Below are 19,635 nucleotides of genomic sequence, written 5' to 3'. Positions count from 1 at the left end.
AGGAAAGTCGCAGTGGCCGGGTCTCTGGTACTGAGTCCAGCTCAGTGACTCAGAAGGGAAGGGTGGGGGGTGTGGGGGGGGGGCGTTGAAAAGGCACGTTGTGGTGACAAGGGATTCATTAGTTAGAGGAATGGACAGGAGGTTCTGTGGATGAGAACAAGATTTCTGCATGGTGCCAGGGTCCGCGATATCTCAGATCGAGTCATCAGCATTCTTAGGTGGGAGGTACATGGACCAGACATCGTGGTCTATGTACCTACAAGGCAATGTCTAGTGAGGAGAGGCTATTGAAAAGGCAAAATTGCAGTCAAAAGGATGTGTTGCAATGTAAAAGGCAGACAAAATTGAGAAGGGTGAATACAGGACTGAAGGTGTTATACTTGAAAGTGTGCAGTAAATGGAATAAACGGATCAACTTCTAACACAGTTGCCATGTATGATGTAGGTACCACTGTATCATGGCTGAAAGAAGACTATAGCTGGGAGCCTAATGTTCAAGCATAAACATTGTATCGAAAGGATAGGCAGTAAGGCAGAGGGGGCGGTAAAAATGAAATCAAATCATTAGAAAGAGGTGACATAGTGTCGGTAGGTGTTGAATCATTGTGGAGCTAAGGAACTGCAAGGGTTAAAAGATCCTGATGGGAGTTGTATACAGACCTCCAAACAGTAGTAAAGATGTGGTCTACAGATTACAACATAGGAAATGTATGCCAAAAGGGCAATGTTACAATCATTATGGAGGATTTCAATATGCAAGTAGATTGGGAAAATTAAGTTGGTGCGGGATTCCAAGAAGGAGAATTTCTAGAATGCCTGCGAGATGGCTTTTTAGAGCAGCTTGTGGTTAAGCCCACTAGGGGATCAGTTATTCTGGATTGGGTGTTTTGCCATGAACAGGAATTGATTAGAGAGCTTAAGGTAAAAGAACCCTTAGGGGAAAAGTGAAAATAATATGATCAAATTCACCTGAAGTTTAAGAAGGAGAAGCTAAAGTGGAACGTATCAGTATTACAGTGGAGTAAAGGGACAGGGGCATAAGAGAAGAGTTGGTCAGAATTGATTGGAAAAGAACTCTGGCAGGGATGATGGCAGAGCAGCAATGGCTGGAATTTCTGGAAGCAGTTCGGAAGGCACAGACTGTATGCATACCAAAGAGGAAGAAGGATTCTAAAGACAAGATGACAGAACCATGGCTATCAAGAGAAATGAAAGCCAACATAAAAGCCAAAGAGAGGGCATATTATAGAGCTAAAATTAGTGGGAAGTTAGAGGTTTGGGAAGCCTTCAAAAACCAACAGATGGCAACTAAAAAAGTAATTAAGTTAAAGGTGGAACGTAAAAGTAAGTTAGCCAATAATATTAATGAGGATACCAAAAGTTTCTTCAGGCCCATAAAGTGTAAAACAGAGATGCAAGGGGATAGTGGACATCTGGAAAAAGATGCTGAAGAGGTAGTAATGGGGCACAAGGAAATGGCGAACAAACTGAATAAGTATTTTGCATTAGTCTTCACTAAGGAAGACACTAGCAGTGTGGTGGAAGTTCCAGGTATCAGGGGTCATAAAGAGTGTGAAGTTACCATAAGTAGAGAGAAGGTTCTAGGGAAACTGCAAGGTCTGAAGGGTGATAAGTCACCTAGACCAGATGGTGTACAAACCAGGTAAGGGTGGCTGAATAGATTGTGGAACATTTAGTAGTGATCTTTTAAGAATCACTAAGTTCTGAAATGGTTCTAGAAGACTGGAAAGTTGCAAATGTCACTTCGCTCTTCAAGAAGGGAGAGTAACAAAAGAAAGGAAACTATTAACCAGCTAGTCTGACCTCAGTGTGTGCAAAGATGTTGGATCGATTATTAAGGATGAGGTCTCAGGGCACTTGGAGACTTGTGATAAAATAGGCCATAGTCAGCATGGTTTTCTCAAGGAAAAATTTTGCCTGACATAGAAACATAGAAAACCTACATAGGTCGCTTCAGTTCAGTTCCCACCCCCCATCAATTCTAGTTTTAACTCTTCCCAATAGCCTTTGCAAACCTTCCCGCCAGGATATTGGTCCCCTTGTGATTCAAGTGCAACCCGTCCTTTTTGTACAGGTCATACCTGCCCCAAAAGAGGTCCCAATGATCCAGAAATCTGAATCTCTGCCCCCTGCTCCAATCCCTCAGCCATGCATTCATCCTCCACCTCATTCTATTCCAATACTCACTGTCACGTGGCACAGGTAGTAATCCCGAGATTACTACCTTTGTGGTCTTGCTTCTCAACCTCCTTCTGTAAACTCTAAGTCTGTTGGAATTAGAAACAAAGAAACATAGAAAACCTACAGTACAATACAGGCCCTTCTGCCCACAAAGTTGTGCCGAACATGTCCCTGCCTTAGAAATTACTAGTGTTACCCATAGCCCTCTATTTTTCTAAGCCCCATGTACCTACCCAAAAGTCTCTAAAAAGACCCTATCATGTCTGCCTCCACCACCGTTGCCAGCAGCCCATTCCACGCATTCACCACTCTGAGTAAAGAAACTTACCCCTGACATCTCCTCTGTACCTACTCCCAAGCACCTTAAACCTGTGCCCTCTTGTGGCAGCCATTTCAGCCCTGGGAAAAAGCCTCTGGCTATCCATACTAATTCTTTGAAGAAATAGCAAAAAGGATAGACAAAGGAGAATTGGTTGATGTGTTCTTCAATTGCCAGAGGTCTTTGACAAGATGCCACACATGAGGCTGCTTAACAAGCTACAAGCCATTAGTGTTACAGGAAAGATTCTGGCAAGGATAAAGCAGTGACTGATTAGCAGGAGGCAAAGAGTGGGAATAAAGGGAGCCTTTTCTGGTTAGCTGCTGTGACTAGTGATGTTCCACAGGTGTCAGTGTTGGGATTGATTCTTTTTATGTTACATATCAACAATTTGGATGATGGAATTCACACCAAAGTTGCTGGTGAACGCAGCAGGCCAGGCAGCATCTCTAGGAAGAGGTACAGTCGACGTTTCGGACCGACACCCTTCGTCAGGACTAACTGAAGGAAGAGCTAGAAAGAGATTTGAAAGTGGGAGAGGGAGGGGGAGGGGGAGATCCAAAATGATGGGAGAAGACAGGAGGGGAGGGATGGAGCCAAGAGCTGGACAGGTGATTGGCAAAAGGGATATGAGAGGATCATGGGACAGGAGGCCCAGGGAGAAGGAAAGTGGGGGGGGGGAACCCAAAGGATGGGCAAGGGATATAGTCAGAGGGACAGAGAGAGAAAAAGGAGAGTGAGAGAAAGAATGTGTGTGTATAAATAAATAGCAGATGGGGTGGGGGGGGGAGGTGGGGCATTAGCGGAAGTTAGAGAAGTCAATGTTCATGCCATCAGGTTGGAGGCTACCCAGACGGAATATAATGTGTTGTTCCTCCAACCTGAGTGTGGCTTCATCTTTACAGTAGAGGAGGCCGTGGATAGACATATCAGAATGGGAATGGGATATGGAATTAAAATGTGCGGCCACTGGGAGATCCTGCTTTCTCTGGCAGACAGAGCGTAGGTGTTCAGCGAAACGATCTCCCAGTCTGCATCGGACAAGGGAGTCGCGGAAAGCGGGGGGGGGGGTGGAGGGAAAGATGTACTTAGTGGTGGGATCCCGTTGGAGGTGGCAGAAGTTACAGAGAATAATATATCGGACCCAGAGGCTGGTGTAGTGGTAGGTGAGGACCAGGGGAACCCTATTCCTGGTGGGGTGGCAGGAGGATGGAGTGAGAGCAGATGGGCGTGAAATGGGGAAGATGCGTTTGAGAGCAGAGTTGATGGTGGAGGAAGGGAAGCCCCTGTCTTTAAAAAAGGAGGACATCTCCCTCGTCCTGGAATGAAAAGCCTCATCCTGAGAGCAGATGCGGCAGAGACGGAGGAATTGAGAGAAGGGGATGGCATTTTTGCAAGAGACAGGGTGAGAAGAGGAATAGTAGAGATAGCTGTGAGAGTCAGTAGGCTTATAGGCTTATAGTAGACATCAGTAGATAAGCCTTCCACTTGCTGTGCTTTTGGACAATCCCCCAAGAATGTTACCTCTTCCTTCCTTAATCAAAATGCAACACCTCTTCCTCACTTACCTGAACCTTTGTCACACCTGCAACATCTGTATCCTGGAATACTAAGTTCAGCTATGTTTCTGTTATAGCTGTAACATCCCAGTCCTCAGAAGCAATCCATACTCTGAGTCAATCCACCTCACCTGTTAAACTTTGTGCATTGAAATAATGCTTTTCCTTTCATTGCCTTTACTGTTCCCCTGGCTATTCTGATTACTCAATTTGTTCTTGCTGACTACTGCTTTACCCGTGACTTGCTCCTGTTCAGAGTCTCGTCCCACTGTTAAACATCTCTCTGCAAAGATATTGAAACAGTTCCGGTTTAAGTGCAATCCATTCTTGTACAGGTCGTAACTACCCCAGAAGAAATCCAGTGGTCTAAGAAGCAGCAGCCCTGCCATTGTACCAACCCCTCAGCCACACACTCTATTACTAGGCCTATCGACCCAGTCAAAGAGTCACAGAGCACTATATCACAGAAAAAGGCCCTTGCTGAACTGTTATTTTGCCTTGTCTCACTGACCTGAACCTACGACAGAGCACTCCATACTCCTACTATCTTTGTACATATCTACAAACGTTTGTACGCACCAATGCTCAATCCCTGTGGTGTCCATAACCACGTATCTTCAGCACTTTACCAGGCAATAGTTTAACACAGGTTTAAACACAAACCCACTTGATCAATGCCCAGGGCAATCACACAGCATCCAATCTTGAACAAACGGGTCTCCCACAGGGGTATTGGTTCTTCCTCCTTGAAGCCACTCATCTGCACAAAGCACCTTGTGCAACAGGGACGGCATCCTCAGTCATCTTTTAGCCCCATTACTTCCTCCAGCTCCTGCCAACAGAGACTTCTCCACCCACGTCCTCTAGAACCTCCTTCCAAATCTACCATCCTGATTGACACATTCCTAAGTTGAATAATAAAGCTTCTTATCTCAGCTCAAACCCAAACAGGCTGAAAGCAGAACAGACTGCTCTTACCAAACTGCTAAAATTAAATACTTACAGCATAATAGTAAAAATCTTAACCAGCGTGTTAAACATCCGTAACCTGCGACCTCTAGTTCTAGTCTCAACTGACTTCAGTATGGGGGAGAAACCTGCTTGCATTATCCTATCTTACGCATATCTCTCTCCTCATTCTCCTACGCTCTAGGGAATAAAGTTCTGACATATATTTAACCTTTCCCTTTAAAACCGTAAGATATAGGAGCAAAATTAGGCCACTTGGCCCATCAAGTCTGCTCTACCCTTCGATCATCATTTTCCCTCTCAGCTCCAATCACCTGCCTTCTCCCCATATCCCTTCATGCCCTATGACTAATCAAGAATCTATCAACCTCTGCCTTAAATATACATAAAGACTTGGCTGCCTGTGGCAACAAATTCTGCAGATTCACCACACTCTGCCTAAAGAGATTCCTCTTCATCTCCGTTCCAAAAAGGACTCCGCTCTATTCTGAGGCTAGGTCCTCTGGTTCTAGACTCTCCCACCATAGGAAACATCCTGAAACTCCATTGAGGTCGTTGTTGGGACCGCTTCTTTTTATGCTGTATATCAATGATTTAGATGATATAAAGATTGGTGGAGGGGCAGGTAATGTTATGATTATGAGGACACTCAGTCCTCGTTTATTGTCATTTAGAAATGCATGCATTAAAAAATGATACAATGTTCCTCCAGAAAGATATCACAGAAACACAGGACAAACCAAGAATAACTGACAAAACCACATAATTATAACATATCGTTACAAAGCAATACTGTAATTTGATAAAGAGCAGACCATGGGCACAGTTAAAAAAAAAAGTCTCATGTTGAGGAGACAGGTAGGCTCCAGAAGGACTTAGATTAGGAAAATGGGCAAGAAAGTGGCAAATGAAATACAATATTGGAAAATGCATGGTCATGCACTTTCGTAGAAGAAATAAACGTACAGACTATTTTCTAAATGGGGAAAAAAATCCAAATCTGAGATGCAATGAGATTTGAGAGTCCTTATACAGAAAACTCTAAAGGTTAACCTGCAGGTTGAGTCGATGGTGAGAAAGGCAACTGCACTGTTAGCATTCATTTCAAGAGGTCTAGAATTCAAGAGCAGAGATGTGCTGCTGAGGGTTTATAAGGCACTAGTGAGGCCTCACCTTGAGTATTGTGAACAGTTTTGGGCTCTTCATCTAAGAACAGATATGCTGGCATTGGAGAGGGCTCAGAGGAGGTTCGCAAAGGTGATTCCGGGATTGAAAGTGGAACTTTCGATAGCTCTGGATCAGTACTTACTGGAATTTAGAAGGATGAGGAGGGATCTGATTAAAACCTTTCGAATGTTGAAAGATGTGGAAAGGATGTTTCCCATGGTGGAGAAGTCTAAGACAAGAGGGCACAGCCTCACAATAGAGGGGCGTCCATTTAAAACAGAGATGCAGAGAAATTTCTTTAGACAGAGGGTGTTGTAATTGTGGAATTTGTTACCAGAGGCAGCTATGGAGACTACGTTATCGGATGTTTTTAGGGAAGATAATTCTGCCCCTATGTCTTATGGTCTTATGGCTCTCCAGCTAAAGATATTCCTCCTCCTCTCCTTTCTACATTCGTTAGCTTTCAATCAGGTCACCATTGATTCTTCTGAATTCCAGTGAGTACAGTCTCAGAGCTATCAAACACTCTTCAGATGACAAGCCTTTCAAGCCTATAATTTCCTCTTTTCTACCTTATTCCCTTTTTGACAAGTGGAGTGACATTTACAATTTCCAGTCTTCTTGAACCATTCCAGAATTTAGGGAATCTTGAAAAATCATTACTCTTGTCTCCACAATCTCTTCAACCACCAATTTCACAACACTGGTGTGTGCACCATCTGGTTCAAGTGACTTAACTACCTTCAGACCTTTCACTTTCCCAAGAATGATCTCCCTAGGAATGCAAAATACTTATTCAGTTTATCCACCATTTCCTTGTTCCCCATTACTAAGTCTTGAGTATTGTTTTCCATGGGTCCAATGTTCACTCTCACCTCTCTTTTACCCTTTTTGTATCTGAAGAAATTTTTGGTATCCTCTTTAATATTATTGGCTAGCTTAGTTTCATATTCAATCTCTTTCTTCTTAATAACTTTTTAGTTGCCTTCTGTTGGTATTTAAAATCTTCCCAAGCCTCTAACTTCCCACTAATTTTTGCTCTAATATATGCGCTCTCTTGAGTTTTTATGTTGGCTTTGACTTGTTAGCCACGGTTGTGTCATTTTGCCTTTAGAATACTTCTTCCTCTTTGAGATCTATTATTTCATGTACCTTCTGAATTGCTTTCAGAAATTCCAACTATTGCTGTTTTGGCCATTATCCCTGCCAGTGTTCTTTTCCAATTAATTTTGGCCAACTCCACTCTCATGCCTCTGTAATTCCCTTTCCTCCAGTGTAATACTGATACATCTTCTCTTTCTCAAATTTCAGAGTGAATTCAATCATATTATGATTACTTGAACCTCAGGTTTCTTTAACCTTAAGGCCTGTAATTAATTCTGGTTCATTACACAACATTCAATCCAGAGTAGTCAAATCCCTGGTGGGCTCAACCATGAGCTGCTCTCAAACCATCTAGTAGGTGTTCTACAAATTTCTCCTCTTGGGATCCAGCACCAACCGGATTTTTCCAATCTTCCAGCATATTGTAGCCTCCCATGACTATTGTAACATTGCCTTTTTGGCATGCATTTTCTATCTCTGTTGGTAATTTATAGAACACGTCCTTAGTAATGTTTGGGGGACCCCATCAGGGTCTTTTTATCCTTGCAGTTCCTTTGATCTACTCACAACGAATCAATACCCTCTGACCTTTCTAATGATTTAATTTCATTTTTTAACCAACAGAGCAACACCAACCCCTCTGCCTTCCTGCCTGTCCCTTTGATACAATGTGTATCCTTGGACATTAAGCTCCCAGCTATAATCTTCTTTCAGCCATGATTCAGTGATGCCTACAACTTCATACATACCAATCTCTCTAACGGTGCTACAAGTTCATCTGTTGAGCGAGGTAAATATCTGGTAAGTTTCTCTTTTTGATCTTAATTGTTCATTCCTCATCTCTTAGGGCAGAGTAGTGCAGTGAGAATGGTTCCAGGGGCAGTGTTTTGTACTGTTTATGAGAAGTGTGAATTCTGGGAGACCTCTGGTCTCCTGGACAGACATACCTGCACCAGGTGCACCGAGCTGCAGCTTCTGAGAGAATGTATTAAGGAACTGGAACTGCAGCTCGATCACCTTCGGCTCATATGGAAGACTGAGGAGGTGATAGACAGGAGCAACAAGGAGGTTGCAGGAGACAGGTAACTGAGTGACTGTCAGGAAAAGGAAGGGAAATGCACAGCCAGTGTGGAGTACACCTGTGGCTGTACTCACTGTAGATACTGTTGAGGTGGACAACCAATCAGAGGACTGCTCCAGTGTCTCTGGCACTGAGTTGGTGCTGTGTCTCAGAAGAACAGAGAGGCATAGAAGTCTACAGTGGTGATAGAAGATTCCACAGTCAGAGGAACAGAGATGAGATCTTGTGGACACAAAAGAGACACCTGGATGGTGTGTTGCCTCCCAGGTGCAAGGGTCAGGGGTGAATTGGATTGGGTCCATGGCATTCTCAAGGGGGGACAGTGAGCAGCCAGAAGTCTTGGAGCATATTAGCACCAATGATGTAGGTAGACAAGGTGATGAGGTCCTGAAGAGACATTTTAGGGATCTAAGTGGAAAGCTGAAAAACAAGTCCTCCATTCTGGATTGCTGCCCATGCCATGTACCATTGAGGGTAAGAACAGGATGATTTGGCAGGTGAGTGCATGGCTGAGCAATTGGTGCAGGGGGCAAGGCTCAGATTTATGGATCATTGGGATCTCTTCTGCAGTAGGTACGGCCTGTACAAAGCAACAGGTTATACCTGAATCTGAGGGGACCAATATTCTTGTGAGCAGGGTTGCCAGAGTTGTTTGGGAGGGTTTCAACTAATTTGGCAGGAGGATGGAAATCATAGTTACAAACAGAGGCAATGTGTACTGTGACTCCTAGCAAGAAGGGGCTGCCGATAATCAACAGGATGAGTTGCAATCTAAGATGCAGACGAAATCGAAAATGATGAATACAGGATTAAAATGCACGCAGTATACGGTATAAGCTAGATGAAGTTGTAGCTCATTTACAGATTGGCATGTATAACTTTGTGAGCATCACTAAATCATGGCTGAAAGAAGATTATACTTGGGAGCTTAGTGTCCAAGGATACACGTTGTATCAAAGAAACAGGCAGGTAGGCAGAATGGGAGGCGTGGCTCTGTTGGTTAAAAAATATGAAATCAAATCATTAGAATGAGGTGATATAGGGTTGGATGGTGTTGAATCATCTGAATAGAGCTAAGGAACCGCAAGCCTCTGATGATGAGGTTATATGCAGAACCCCAAACAATAGTAAGGATGTGGTCTACAAATTACTATGGGAAATAGAAAATGCATGCCAAAGGCCAATGTTACAATAGTCATGGGGGTGTTCAACATGCAGGTAGATTGGGAAAAGCAGGTTAGTCTTGGATCAAAAGTAAGGGAGTTTCTAGAATGCCTACGAGGTGGCTTTTTAGAGCCCACGAGGGGATGAGCTATTCTAGATTGGGTGTTGTGCAATGAACAGGAAGTGATTAGAGAGAAACTAAAAGAAGCAAAGGGGCAAATGATCACAATATGATAGAATATTATAAAATTTGAGAAGGAGAAACTACAAGTCAGATATATCAGTATTACAGTGGAATTATAGAGGCATGAAAGAGGAGTTGGCCAAAATTGATTGGAAAAGAGCAGTGGCAGGGATGATGGGAGAGCACCAATAGCTGGAATTTCTGGAAGGCACATGATACATATATATCTCAAAGAGGAAGAAGTAAAGACAAGATGGCACAACCGTGGCTAACAAACGAAGTCAAACCCAACATAAAAGCCAAAGAGAGGACGTATAATAGAGCAAAAATTAGTGGGAATTTAGAGATTGGGAAGTTTTCAAATGCCAACAGAAGGCAACTAAAAAGTCATTAAAAAGGAAAAGATGGACTATGGAAGTAAGCTAGCCAATAATATAAAACAGGATACCAAAAGTTTCTTCAGATACATGAAGTGTAAAAGAGAGGTGAGAGTGGATATCGGACTGCTGGAAAACAATGTTGGAGAGGTAGTAATGGGGGACAAGGAAATGGCGGGCAAACTGAATAAGTATTTTGCATCAGTCTTCACTGTGGAAGACACTAACAGTATGGTGGAAGTTCCAGGTGTCAGGGATCATGAAATGTGCGGTTACAATTGCTAGAGAGAAAGTTCTTGGGAAACTGAAAGGTCTGAAGTCAGCTGTACCGGATGGTGTCTACTCCAGTGTTCTGAATGAAGTAGGTAAAGAGACCATGGGGGCATTAGTAATGATCTTTCAAGAATCACTAGGTTATGGAATGGTTCCAGAAGACTGGAAAATTGCAAATGTCACTCCAGTCTTCAAGAAGGGAAAGAGGCAGAAGAAAGGAGCCCATGGTATTACAGGAAAGATACTAGCATGTGTAAAGCAATGACTGATTGGCAAGAAGTAAAAAGTGGGAATAAAAGGTACTTTTTTTGGTTGGCTGCTGGTGATTAGTGGCGTTCTACAGGGTCTATGTTGGAACCAATTCTTTTTACGTTATATGTCAATGATTTGTATGATGGAATTGATGGTTTTGTTGCAAAGTTTGTGGATGATATGAAGATAGGTGGAGCTGCAGGTAGTTTTGAGAATGTATAGAGGCTACAGATGGACTTAGACCGATTAGGAGAATGGGCAAAGAGGTAGCAGATGGAATACAGTGAAAGGAAGTGTATAGTCATGGAATTTGGTAGAAGAAATGAAAGGGTTGACTATTTTCCAAATTGAGAGAAAATTCAAAAAACCTGAGGTTGAAAGGGAGTTGGGAGTCCTTGTGCATTATTCCCTAAAGGTTAATTTGCAGAAACAGTGGTGAGGAAGGCAAGTGCAATGTTAGCATTCTTTTCAAGAAAATATAAAAGCAAGGATGTAATGTTGAGGCTTTTTAAAACACTGTTGAGGCCTCACTTGGAATATTGTGTGCAGTATTGGGCCCTTTATCTTAGAAAGGATGTGCTGACATTGAAGAGGGTTCATAGGAAGTTCACAAAAATGTGTCCAGAATTGAAAGGCTTGTCATATGAAGAGCGTTTGGTGGCTCTGGGCCTGTATTCACTAGAATTTAGAAGAATGAGGGGTGACCTAATTGAAACCTATCAAATGTTGAAAGGTCTCAACAGAGTGGTTTGGACAGGATGTTTCCACTAGTACCAGCGAACACAGCCTCAGAATAGAGGGGCATCCTTTTAGAATGGAGATGAGGAGGAATTTCTTTAGCCAGAAAGTGGTGAATCTGTGGAATTCATTGTTACAGGCAACTCTGGAGGCCAAGTCTTTACGTATATCTAAGGCAGAGTTTGATAGAATCTTAGTTGTTCAGAGAAGGTAGGAGACTGGGGCTGAGAGGGAAAATGGATCAGCCATGGTAAAATGTTGCAGAAGGCACAATAGGCCAAATGGCCTATATCTGATCCTATATCTTATGGTCTTATTCTATATACTGTGTGCATCTAAATATAACACCTTCAGACGTGTATTCACCTTTTTTGATTTTGTCTACCTTTTACATTGTAATTCATCCTGTTAACTGCAGTTTTGCCCTATCAACAGCATCTCCTCACTAGACATTGCCTCTGTTTGTAAACCAGCTACCTCATCTTCGTCAGTATCTCTCCGGTTCCCATCCCTTGCCAAACTAATTTAAATCTTCACATCAACTCCAGCAAACCTGCTTGCAAGGATATTGGTCCCCCTTGGTTTCAGGTGTAACCCATGCTTTTTATACAGGTCGTACCCTCCCGAGAAGCGATCCCAAAGATCCATAAATCTGAACCCCTGACACCTACACCAGTTGCTCAGCCATCCATTCACTTGCCAAATCATCCTGTTCTTACCCTCACTGGTGTGCAGCATGGGCAGCAAACCAGACATTACTACCTTGGAGGTCCTGTTTTTCAACTTTCTACCTAGCTCCCTATAATGTCTCTTCAGGACCTCCTCACCTTGTCTACCTATGTCATTGGTGCCAATATGTACCAAGACTTCTGGCTGTTCACCCTCATCCTTAAGAATACCATGGACTTGATCCAAGACATCCCTGACCCTGGTACCGGGGAGGCAACAAACCATCAGGATGTCTTTATTGTGCTCACAGAATCTCATCTCTATTCCTCTAACCAAGGAATCTTCTATTACCACTGCAGTCCTCTTCTCTCTGTTCTTCTGAGACACAGCACCAGACTCAGTGCCAGAGACCCGGTCACTGTGGCTCTCCCTGTGGTAGGTGTATCCCCCTCAACTGTACCCAAAGTGGTACACTTATTATTGAAGGGAACAGCCACAGGGATACTCTGCACTGGCTGTGCATTTCCGTCCTTTCTCTTGACAGACACCCAGTTACATGGGTCCTGCAACCTAGTGGTGCCTACCTCCCTTTCCTATCTATCACCTCAGTCTCCTATATGAGCTGAAGGTTATCGAGCTGCAGCTCCAGTTCCGTAACACGTTCTCTGAGGAGCTGCAACTCGGTGCACCTGGTGCAGATGTGGTTATCTGGGAGACTAGAGGTCTCCCAGAATTCACACATCTCACACACAATACAAAACACTGCCCCTGGAGCTATCTCATTGCACAACTATGTCCTAACAGATGAATAATAAATAAATAACAACAAAAAGAGAAACTTAACAAATACTTTACCTCACCCAAGCTGGATCTCGCCTAAGCTTGATGAGCAAAAGCTGCTCTAAAAACTGGCACACTGCTTGCACCTACAACATTTATATTCGCTCTTTCTCATGAATCCCACTCGGTGATCGGTCACAATCCATCTCTGAGAAAATTCCACAAATTTCTGCCTTTTTAATCTTGATTGTGGACTGATTGAAAAAGTCACTCTTTTCAGGTACTCCCACAATTCTACTCAATAGGTTTCAATAGGTACATTTAATGTCAGGGAAATGTATACAATATACATCCTGAAATTCTTCTTCTCCAAACATCCACAAAAACAGAGGAGTGTCCCAAAGAATGAATGACAGTTAAATGTTAAAACCCCTAAGCTCCTCCCATGCACAAGCAGCAGCAAGGCAATGACCTCCCCCTCCCCCACCAAGCACTCAAACATGCAGGAAAGCATCAATAAGGACACAGAAACACTCACAGCACGCTGGAGGAACTCAGCAGGTCGGGCAGCATCCGTGGAAACGATCAGTCAACGTTTCGGGCTGGAACCCTTCGTCAGGACTGAAGAGGGAAGGGGCAGAGGCCCTATAAAAAATGTGGGGGGAGGGTGGGAAGGAGAAGGCTGGAGGGTTCCAGGTGAAAAACCAGTAAGGGGAAAGATAAAGGGGTGGGGGAGGGGAAGCAGGGAGGTGATAGGCACGAAAGGTGAAGAAGGAATGGGGGAAAACACAATGAGTAGTAGAAGGAGGTGGAACCATGAGAGAGGCGATAGGCAGCTAGGGGAGGGGGGCAGAGTGAAATAGGGACAGAGAAAGGGAGGGGGAGGGAATTACCGGAAGTTGGAGAATTCTATGTTCATACCAAGGGGCTGGAGACTATCTAGACTGTATTTGAGGTGCTGCTCCTGCAACCTGAGTTTAGCCTCATCATGGCAGTAGAGGAGGCCATGCATGGACATATCTGAATGGGAATGTGAAGCAGAGTTGAAGTGGGTGGCAACCGGGAGATCCTGTCTGTTGTGGCGGACGGAGCCACACACAGACTTGCCGTACCACAAAGACTACTCAGCCACTCGGTATTCGACATACCACAGGCTCTCTCTCTCCCCCTAATAAGGGAAAAAGAGGTGTCCCCATTTCACAGCAAGAGGGGAGACATAACAAAACAACTTGCTGATTTATGGTGTTAAAAGTCTGTTGTGTCATTTTTTCTGAGCTCTGTGCCTCTGGGCACACAGCCAACAGCAAGCCCACTGCTTCCGATCTTCCATGTTCTCCCATGACACATTAGTCGTCGGCGGTGCTGGTGGTACCAGCCATGAATCAGCCCGCCTCCAGTGCCACAAAAACATAGTACCCTGAAGGTGCGCTAGCCTTCCAGGCCGTGTCCTTGGAATATCAAAAAGCGGCCAGTTGTGAGGGCCTGAGAGCAAAGAACCGAAGTTAGAGTGTAACTCCACGTCAGGGTCTTCAAACAAACCTTGAAAGAGAAAAAAGGAGATATTAAAGATGGAACTAGAGCTATTTCTGAAGATGCAAGCTAAGGAGTCACCGTTTAGGGCCATCATCACTCAGCTCCGTTTCTTCCTCAAATCCCAGCAACGTACTTGTAAATTTTCTCTATATTCTTTCAATCTTACTGATATCTTTCTTTTTTTTTAAGATTAGATTATGAGGGCATGCAGTCCTCTTTTATTGTCATTTAGTAATGCATGCGTTAAGAAATGATACAATATTCCTCTGGTGTGATATCACAAAACACAGGACAGACCAAGACTGAAAAAACTAACAAAACCACATAATTATAACATATAGTTACAACAGTGCAACAATACCATAACTTGATGAAGAACAGTCCATGGTACAGTAATAGAGTTCAAAGTTTCTTGGAAGTCCCACATCTCGCACAGACAGGAGAAGGAAGAAAACCCTCCCTGCCATGCCCAACCACAGTCCGACTCTGAGTCGTCCGAAAACTTTGAGCCTCCGATCAGCCCTCCGACACCAAGTACCGAGCACCATCTCTATCTGAACGATTTGACCTCAGTCTCGGTCACCAGCACCAGGCAAAGCCGGGGATTTTGAGGCCTTCCCTCTGGAAGATTCTGGATCGCACAGTAACAACGGCAGCGAACTGGCATTTCAGAAATTTCTCCAGATGTTCCTCTGTGCTTTCACGTCTGTCTCTATCAAATCAGAATTGTCCACGGTCCCTATTTAACGGATACAATATTATTTTCACTGGAGAGCTGTGCGCGCACGGCGCAATGCTATCGCCTCCTCCCGCAGATAGGTAGGTAGGTAGCCAGAATTGCACATAAAACTTTGTCTCACCAACTTCAATATAACACCCCACCTGATTTCAATACTTTGATTTATGAAGCAAGTGTGCCAAAAGCTGTCTTTGCAGATGGATTTGTATTCACAGATTCCTCTGTTCTCATGAACTTCTCAGTGCCCTACTATTGACTGTGTAAGTCCAACCGTGGTTTGTTCTTCCAAAATGCAACACCTCACACTTGTCTGTATTAAGTTCCATCTGCCATTTTTCAGCCCAATTTTCCAACTTGTCCAGATCAGGCAGCAAGCTTTGAAAGCCTTCTTCGATATCCAGTATGCCCCCAATCTTGGTGTTATCCACAAATTTGCTGATGCACTTTACCATATTATCATCTAGGTCATTTTTATGGATAATAAACAACAGACCCAGCACTGATCTCTGTGGAACACCACTAGTAATAGGCCTCCAGTCAGCAAGGCAACAGTCTCCCACCAGTCTCTGGTATCTCCCAAGGTAACATCCTCGAAAATATAGATATATATCCAATTGGTTAAACATGATCTACCACACACAAAGCCATGTTGACTATCCCCAATAATGACCTATTTATCCCAATACTTATATATCTGCTCCCTTAGTGTACCCTCTGACAATTTAGTCAATACTGACATCAGTCTCACCGGCCTATATTTTCCCTGCTTATTCCTAGAGCCTTCCTTAAACAACAGAATAACATTAGCTATCCTCGGACACCTCAGCTGTGGCTAAGGACTTTTTAAATACCTCTGCAAGGTCTCTGAAATTACTGCACTAGCCTCCCACAAGGCCCAAGGGAACACCTTGTCAGGCCCTGGGGATTTACTGTATCTATCTTAATTTGCCTCAAAATAGCAAACACCTCCTTTTCTGTAATCTGTATATGGTCTATGTCCTCGTTGCTGCTTTGCCTCACTTCTATTGGCTCTATGTCCATCTCCCAAGTAAATGCAAAGCTTCTATGTGGCTGTCAGAATAAAAGGAAAAGATAACAGTTATAGGGAACCTTGGTTTTAAGAGGTATTGAGGCCCTGGTTAAGAAAAAAATGAGGTGCATATCAGGTGTAGGCAGATGGGAACAAATAAAGTGCTTATGGAGTGTAAGAAATGCAAGTGAACACTTAAGAAAGAAATCAAGAGGGCTGAAAGAAGGCATGAAGTGAATCTGTCCTCACGAACAAGTGAAGGAGAATCCTAAGGGATTGCACAGATATGTTAACAGCAAAAAGATTTCAGGGGACAAAATTGGTCCTTTGGAAGATCTGAATGGTAATCCATATGTGGAGCTAAAAGTGATGGTGGAGATCTTAAATATTTTGCATCTGCATTTATTCAGGAGACGGACAACAGAGTGAGGCAAAGGGGCATCAACTTCATGGACCCTGTACAGATTACAGAGGAGGCGGAGTTTGCTGTCCTGAGGCAAATTAGGGTTGTATAAATCCTTAGAGCCCTTCAAAATAACATTTTGAGTAACACTTCAAGGTGATCACTCGGATCCTACGGAGGCAAGTGCAGAAATTGCCGGGGACCTAGCAAAGATATTTAAATCACCCTCAGTGACAGGAGAGGTATCAGAGGATTGGAGAACAGTTAATGTTGTTCCACTGTTTAAAAAGGCTCTAAACATAAACCAGGAAAGTATAGGCCAGTGAGTCTGACATCAGTTGTGGGAAAGTTATTGGAAAGTATTTCAAGGGACTGGATATATAGGTATTTGGATAGACGGACTGATTAAGGATAGTGAGCATGGCTACATGCTTGGTAGATCATATCTAACCAATCTTACAGAGTTTTTCAAGGACGTTATCAAGAAAGTGGATGAAGGCAGAGCAGTGGATGTTGTCTGTGTGGATTTTAGGAAGGCATCGGACAAGATCCCGCATGGGAGGTTGGCTGAGAAGGTTCAGTCACTTGACATTCAAGATGAGGTAGTAAATTGGATTAGACATTGGCTTTGTGGGAGAAGCCAGAGAGTGGTAGTAATTGGTTGCCTCCCTGACTAGAGCCCTGAACTAGTGGAGTCTCGCAGGGATTGGTGCTGGATCTGTTGTTATTTATCATCTACGTCAACAATTTGTGGTTTACTGGATCGGCAAATTTGCGGATGACACCAAGATTGGGGATGTAGCGAGGAAGGCTGTCATGGCTTGCAGAGGGATCTGAATCAGCTGAAAAAATGGCATATGGAATTAAATGCAGACAAATGTGAGGTGTTGCACTTTGGTAGGATCAACCAGGGTTAGGTCTTATATAGTGCACTGTAGGGCACTGAGGAGTGTGGTAGAACAACAGGATCTGGGAATAGAGGTCCATAATTCACTGAAAGTAGTGTCTGAGGTAGGTAGGTTCATAAAGAAATCTTTTGGCACATTAGCCATCGTAAATCAAAATATTGAGTATAGGAGATGGGATGTTGTGTTGAAGTTGTACAAGATATTGTTGAATCCTAATTTGGAGTATTGTGTGCAGTTTTGGTCACCTACCAACCAGAAAGATGTAAATGAGGTTGAAAGAGTACAGAGAAAATTTACAAGGATCTTGCTGGGTCTGGAGGACCTGAGTTATAAGGAAAGATTGAAGAGGTTAGGACTTTATTCCTCGGAATGTAGAAGATTGAGAGGGTATTTGACAGAGTATTGCAAAATTATGAGGGGTATAGCTATGATAAATGCTGCAGTCTTTTTCCACTGAGGTTGATTGAGACTACAACTAGAGGTCATGGGTTAATGGTGAAAAGTTTAAGGGGAACATGAGGGGAAACTTCTTCACTCAGAGGGTTGTGAGAGTGTGGAACCAGCTGCCAATGCATGTGGTGCATGTGAGCTCAATTTCAACTTTTAAGAGAAGTTTGGATAGGTTCCTGGATGGCAGGGGTATGGAGGGCTATTGTCAATTGGAGTAGATAATGTAAATGGCTTGGCATGGACTAGATGGCCTGAAGGGTTCAATTCTGTGCTGTACATTTCTATGTCTCTGAGTCTATGAATCAATTTTGTCCTTTGCTATCCTTTTGCTCTTAACATATCTATAGGAGCCCTTGGCATTCTTTTTCACTCTGCCTGCCAGAGCAACCTCATGCCTTCTTTTAGCCCTCCTGATTTCCCTCAAGTGTTCTCTTTCTTATCTTCAAGTGGCTCATTTGGTCCTTGTTACCTATACCTGATATGCATCTTCTCTTTCTTCTTATCAGGTCCTCAATATCTCTGAAAAGTGTTAGACTTGTCTTTTATTCGAACAGGAAAGTACAAACACTGTACTCTGAAGATTTCACTTTTGAAGGCTTACCATGGAACTTACCATTGACAGAAAGCAACTTATCCCAGTCCACACTTTTTAGATGCTTTCTATTATTTGGAATCTAAACCTGGGGACCAGTTCTATCCTTCTCAATAATTATAGAACATAGAACATAGAATAGTACAGCACATTACAGGCCCTTTGGCCCACAATGTTGTGCCGACCCTCAAAACCTGCCTCCCATATAACCCCCCACCTTAAATTCCTCCATATACCTGTCTAGTAGTCTCTTAAACTTCAGTAGTGTATCTGCCTCCACCACTGACTCAGGCAGTGCATTCCACGCACCAACCACTCTCTGAATAAAAAACCTTCCTCTAATATCCCCCTTGAATTTCCCGCCCCTTAACTTAAAGCACTGAACAATGTTGCCCTGGGGAAGAGGCGCTGGCTATGCACTCTCTGTCTATTCCTCTTATTATCTTGTACACCTCTATCATGACTCCTCTTATTGTCCTTCTCTCCAAAGAGTAAAGCCCTAGCTCCCTTACCCTCTGATCATAATGCATACTCTCTAAACCAGACAGCATCCTGGTAAATCTCCTCTGTAACCTGTCCAATGCTTCCACATCCTTCCTATAGTGAGGCAACCAGAACTGGACACAGTACTCCAAGTATGGCCTAACCAGAGTTTTATAGAGCTGCATCATTACATCACGACTCTTAAACTCTATCCCTCAACTTATGAAAGCTAACACCCCATAAGTTTTTTTAACTACCCTCTCTACCTGTGAGACAACTTTCAGGGATCTGTGGACATGTACCCCAAGATCCCTCTGCTCCTCCACACTACCAAGTATCCTGCCATTTACTTTGTACTCTGCCTTGGAGTTTGTCCTTCCAAAGTGTACCACCTCACACTTCTCTGGGTTGAACTCCATCTGCTACTTCTCAGCCCACTTCTGCATCCTATCAATGTCTCTCTGCAATCTTTGACAATCCTCTACACTATCTACAACACCACCAACCTTTGTGTCATCTGCAAACTTGCCAACCCACACTTCGACCCCCACATCCAGGTCGTTAATAAAAATCACAAAAAGTAGAGGTCCCAGAACAGATCCTTGTGGGACACCACTAGTCACAATCCACCAATCTGAATGTACTCCCTCCACCACGAC

At 43.5% G+C, this 19,635-nt stretch overlaps 1 protein-coding gene across 7 annotated transcripts in view; it reads left to right on the top strand.

Moving 5' to 3' along the window:
• Positions 1-19,635, top strand: part of LOC140196509 (solute carrier organic anion transporter family member 2A1-like) — a 407,319-nt gene that overhangs the window by 349,550 nt on the left and 38,134 nt on the right. The window contains exon 13 of one of the 7 annotated variants that reach the window (XR_011885727.1): positions 7,945-8,121. The exons of 4 other annotated variants lie outside the window; for them this stretch is intronic. The gene's annotated coding sequence lies outside the window, so the exon portion shown is untranslated. Of the gene's footprint in view, positions 1-7,944; positions 8,122-19,635 lie in introns of those variants that run through there. 2 more of the 7 variants (XR_011885728.1, XR_011885730.1) reach the window with 2 other exon arrangements.

This window comes from Mobula birostris, chromosome 4 (assembly GCF_030028105.1).
Source record: "Mobula birostris isolate sMobBir1 chromosome 4, sMobBir1.hap1, whole genome shotgun sequence".
NCBI classification, from domain to species: Eukaryota; Metazoa; Chordata; class Chondrichthyes; order Myliobatiformes; family Myliobatidae; genus Mobula; species Mobula birostris.
Note: the sequence above shows the minus strand (reverse complement) of the source record. Positions and strands in the feature narration are given on the sequence as shown.